We start from the raw sequence: 6,078 nt of genomic DNA, 5'->3' as shown, positions 1-6,078 counted from the left end.
TGTACACATATTTGTACATGTGTATACCTGTATGTGTACATATGTGTGTGTGCATGCATGAACATGCTTGTGCACATGGGTTTTTTTTTTGAGGGGGGACAGGCAGAGGAGCCAATTGTATAGCAATTATGGTATGAACTTTCACTTGGACCACAACAAACTGTAGAATATAGTCACTTCCTAAAAGCTTTTGTTATCACATATATTCCCCATGACTTTTATATGAGTAAGAAAAAAACTTCTGTCCCGCTAAGTCCCTGCTCTTTTGGGGTGTTCCCTTAGTTACATAGGTGCAGCCAACTTAATCCCAGGTGATACAGCATATGTATGATAGTACGCTGAATATTTTAGGACTGGTGATTTTAAAGGAAAAAGAAAAACCAACATATGAAAGAGAGGGTCAGTAGATTTGAAACAGCAAAGGAGTAAAATGTGGAAAAGGACCCGCCCACACACAAAAAAATCCAAAGCAACTCAAAACTCCTAACAATATTTGACTCAGTGTTTGCCATTATTTCAGTTGAGATGAACTGGGAATTAACAGACACTCTGGTACCTGCAGAAAGTCATTTGGAGAGAAGTCTAATTATGTTTTACATTAACATAGATTATATGTTTTTGTCAACCCTGGTGCTTTTTTAGTTAGGCTACATTAACATTTTTGCTGTCTTCATAATAGTTAGTTCTTTATGGACAATTTATTCTGGAATATTTAAAATAGGAATTAAAGCAAATAAAATAACTGATTAACAACAGTAAATTCTAGGTTGTAGGTCCAGGGTTGTTCATACTTTTTGGGGTTGTTTTCTATTTTCTGTTTTCCTATATATCAAAAGAATTTTTTAAAATTAAAAAATTTGTGACTCTTTCTAAATGTTCACAAGCATAAATATGTGGAAAGTTTATGCTTATGGCAATGTTCAACTAGAATAACCAAGAGCTTGATTCAAGTGTGTGAATAATGTTTTATCAAAGATTGTTCTCATCTTCGTACATTATATCTTTTCATAATTCTAAGTTAAATTAGTAAAAAAAACCCTCAAAATTTCCTTCTTTCAACTAATCATAAATCTTCTCTGATCAAGGTACTAAAACAATCACAAAATTATTGGGGATGTAAAGGAACTACCAGTAATGGCCAAGCTTTGAGAGCTCTCAGCGATAACACAGAGACCTCTGTGGCATGGGTGCCATCGTGTTTCCACCAACTAGACCATTTCTAAAATTGTTGGGCTTTTAAAAAAATAGCATTTTGTTAGACATTTCTTCGCATAAGTAACCCTTATGTGTAGTTTTGAAAATCAGTTTTGTTGTAGATTATCAGTCATTAGCATGTTTGTTCATATTGCTCTTCCATTTTGTTATTTTCAAAAGCTGTCAAGGTTTTTAAGGAGGAAAACCAATGGCTGAATTGTAAAAATATACACCCCAAATCTTTTGTTTGTTTATATTTTACCAACAAATTACAGTGGAAAGTAGAAAAGAACATTTGAGAAAAGAACATGCTGTATTACACAGAGAAAAAATTTCAACCTAATGGGAAGGTAGAGCCATGAAGTGGATTTGTATTTCTTTCTTTGATCTCCCTTGAACGTCTCCATTCTTTAGCTGCTTTATCTGGAGGATGAACACAATAATACAACTGTACTCTCTCGCTTCAGCAGAAAGCTGCTCAATGAAAGTATAAGTACAGAATGTGCAAGCTGTGCACCCAGACAAGTACACGGAGCAGATATTGTGACTCATTTTGTGAGAACAGCCTTTACAGGCAGTGGCATAGGAAAATGCATCTTATGGAATAGTTCTAAGTAAATTAACTCCCAAACAAAGTCCACCAAAATTATCAAATCACTAAACTTCAAAACATCTAGGATTCAATGTGACCCGCAGTTGTTCACCTGAGATATTGGTTCCTGCCAGGTTTCCTTGGAGAAGACAAGGGGAAAGACACAGAGATTGTAACCCAGGGTATAATCAGACAAAATCAGATGATCTCAGATAAACTACATGATTTAAAGCATGAACAGTAAAGGATAGGAATTTTATGGAAAATGGTTATAAAAATTATTTAAGATATCAAGGGAGTGAGTGGAGCTGGTATTAAAATTATGAATAACATGATCTAACCCTATGAAGTCACTTTGCTTGTCTATTTTTATGGTAAATAAGCTAAGGTTTATAAGCAATACGTAATTTGCTCTGATAACAGCTCAATTAATATGAATATAGGTGTCTAAGAATCCAAGCACCTATTATGTGTATTGTTCTAATTATTATAGCTGATAGCTAATTTGTGTATTGTTCTATTATTACAGCACCCACTGAGCTTATATCCCTTGTTCTCAAAGAGAAGTACTAGCCCCTGGGGAAGAGAAAGGACTATGTACAGACACAATGTAAGCACAAATACAAGTACAAATCTAATAAAAAGTAGGCATCGACAGGGAATGGGAGTAATAACTAACCACGGAGGTGGTTAGATGACAGTGGGGACAAGACCTAAGTAGCATGTTGAAGGCCAAGATGTGAGGGTTGGAAATGCGAGGCATGCCAGGTCAGTGTGACAGTATGAGTGAACAAAGGTTCAAAATGATATTCACACAGCAGTCTGTTTAAGCCAATTGCCACCCAGTGTTTGACACACAGTGATTCACTCATTTAGATCTTGCTACTGCTTAATCCTATAAGAGAGATCCTATAATTACTCACTAGATTCTTCTGGGCACAGATAGTTTACGTAACTCGACTACAGCAGCTGATATGAAACAGAACCTCAGGAGTATGGCTTCAAAGTCTGGACTCTTTGCCTCAACCCAGCTGCAAATTCAAGATTTCTCCAGAACTGACAAATAGTCAGGGGTTGGCGAAGTATAGAATGAGTGCAAGGATGAGATGAGATACGTAGATTGGTGCTAGGAGACGTATCCTTGACTGTCATTCTAAGGAGTTTTCATTATGTAAGCAGTACGCAAAGTTTTCAGAGGGATGATAACATATTGAGAGCTGTAGTTGAGAAAGATTTCTTGATTACTTCTGTGGAGAATGGACTTCAAGTCTTAGAAAATCATTTGACGTTTGATAGTCAATGAGAAATTGAGGACTTACGCCAATCTCTGTTGTAAGGAAACAATGGTGTGGAGTAAGAGATATCACACCTAAGGCTTCTCCCTGAAGGTAAATGTCCCTTTGGATCTAGAAAAGTGCTTGACAGAAGAAACAGTCTTGTCACCACTTTTGACGGTATCTTCCTTTTAGACTTTCAGATTTTTTTTCTTTTTATTGAGTTTGTTGGTACATTCTAGGTATACAATACAGTTACATTCATTGTTGGGATCTTGTACCTTTACATGGCAGGTCTTGCAGATTTTAATTCAGATCTATTGTCATTTAATTGAAGATTTTTGGAAAGAATGTCAAAATAATCTTAACTAGTAAAATAAAAGAGCTTGCATAGTATAGGTTATATTTCTTGTGAGAAAGCATAGGTATAATAATCATTTATTGATTTTTTTGTCAGAATTGAAGGAAATAATATATGAAAAATGCTTAGCATACTGCATAAAATCGATCCATTCCAAAGACTTCAAAATTAGTACCTTCTGTATTATTGCTTTTATAGTAGTTTCACCCACATCCTGTTTCATCAGCCTTCGCTCTCCCCAAAGGCATAGGGTGGTGCTCTCTTCTCACTGTGGAGAATCTGAAGTCACCAGGATGCGCTGTATCACTCAAGTGTTCGCCAAGTACCTGGGGGCGGTCGGGGGAGGGGTCTTCTACCACAGAGTAAGAGCTACACCAATCGGAATCTGGTGGGTACTCAATACATGCAAAATACTCTCCCAGTGGAATAAATGTGTCCCTTCCTCCACCCATTAGCCATGAAAACAACCGGGAGAAAAGAAGAAAGAAACAAAGAGTCATCTGGAGCTTAAATTTTAGTTCAAAAGGAAATAATAATTGTAATGATTATGCTGCTATACTGATTAGCATAAGAAAAAAATGTAAGCTGAGCAACTCATTAGGGGAAAAGTCCTAATGAGTTTATTTCTTTTTCAAAAATAAGTCACACTGTAAAAAGAGAAATGTAGAGAGATTCTTACTAAGCCTTTGTGAAAATCAAATATAATGAATTGCCTTCAAAGGATCCTATGGGCCTCTAGAGACTTTGCAAAAAGTATACAGTGCAATTGCACACAAATATTTGAGGAATAGAAAATTATCAACATGATAGTCGGTTTTTCCCAATATGCTGTAGATAGCAAATAATATGTTATAAAAACTTTGTTTTTTCAGAATGCTTCTACACTACAAAAAGCCTATTGAAGTATTATTATATTTTATTTGAGAATCTAGTCATCTTCAGGTATCAAAGAGCCTCAGCTATTAAGGTTGATTAAATACTAAGTGAAAAATCCTAAATTTGAAAGAACAAAATAGAGTGATATAATTTTAACTATATAGCTTAACTGTCTCTTGTATTAGGCCTTGAATGCCGCATGTTCCATTTGGATTATATTTCTTCAGTTATAATTGTCTCCATAACTGATGTGGGTGTTTATCCAAGTCTCCCTTTCTTTCCTAAATTCTGTTATGTTTCATTAGTGACCACCCATTCTGTTTTAATATCTAATTAAGATAATTAATTAAAATTTTCATATAATCTAATCCATATGTATGAGCTTAACATTAGATAATTAACAGTATTATAAACAATAAAATCAGACAAGAATCAAATTAACATCGCTTTAAGATCTAACTGTTAAATTATGCATCCAAAGACTTTAGGTAATTCTCAGCTTTGCAGGGCCACCGTTTTTAAAATAGACTGTTAGGCCATGGAAGCAAAGCTGTACCAATTAGATCATAGAATCATGACTTTACATCAATTGTAAAGATATAAATAAATATCATTTTGAAGGTAGGATTGTTTATCCCTGAGCTTGTGTTTTCACAGTTGAAAGCCCTTCTCTCTAAAATTTGAAAGTATTTAATGGATTAAAAAACCTCTGCCAGAATAGCAGAGCAATTAATAGGAGCTAATGCAAAAGCCCTAGTGATAAGTGAAATGGATAACCACCAAATTTTAAGATTAAAAGAGCAAATAAATCAATAAACACTTGCTAGTGTCCTATTTCGCCTCCAATGGTCAGTGAAAAGAAGTCTGAATGGACTCTACACTCAAAGAAATGGCACTCCAGTATTGCGGTTGGGATATACATTCTGCATTAAATATAGATATTAGCCTAAAATACAATATCTACAGTCACAAAGGCTAAAGTAAAGAGAAGAGAAAGCTTCAACAGTAGGGATAATGGAAAATATTTGAAAAGTATGGTACAGGATTCAGACAATATCTTGAGAATAAGCACTGGGTCTTTCCATCTGTGCAGCAGAGGGCTTTGTATTTGTTTAATAAATGTTTCTGAAACTCAATTCATTGCCACCCGTAGGGAAGGACATTTCACTTAGGCAAAGCGTCCTACATAATCCCACTCCCAGAGGAGGGGGGCTAAAGAAGAATATATATGCAAAGACTGCTTAACTCAGGGAGATGGCGTTTTAGCAGAGTAGAGGTAGGGCAGGAAATGTCAGAGCTGCTCATTTTTTCTCCTCTGCTCTTCCTATCCGCTAAATTTTCTGATATTTCTGAGTGTTCAGTCTATTCCAGTCCCTGACCCAGACTCAACTAAAATAAGAAGGAGCTCAGCAATCTCAGCCTTTCTCTCTGATGGAAATTAAAATTAAATCCTCCTGCAAAGCAGACCCGTATGCAGTGAGTTTTCCTGTCACTTGGCTTGTCTTTCTCTACCAGTCCAGTTCTGGCCCTGGCTTTCACATGAATCCCCAACACCTCTTCTCCCCTCTCACTCCACTGGGAGCATCTCCTGCCTCATTTCCTCATATCTGTCCTTTTATTTCCTCACCATTTTTTTTCTATAGATAAAGCATGGTATTTTTCCACCCCTCAAACTACTGGTCTTGAGCAGCTCTGCTGTCTGATATGGGCCACTGGATTCTCCACACAGAAGGCCTACTGGATCTGGCCTTGCATCGCTGGCTCCGGCATTGTGAGTGACT

This window comes from Fukomys damarensis, unplaced genomic scaffold (assembly GCF_012274545.1).
Source record: "Fukomys damarensis isolate Sample0158 unplaced genomic scaffold, DMR_v1.0_HiC HiC_scaffold_27, whole genome shotgun sequence".
In the NCBI taxonomy this organism is placed as follows: Eukaryota; Metazoa; Chordata; class Mammalia; order Rodentia; family Bathyergidae; genus Fukomys; species Fukomys damarensis.
Note: the sequence above shows the minus strand (reverse complement) of the source record.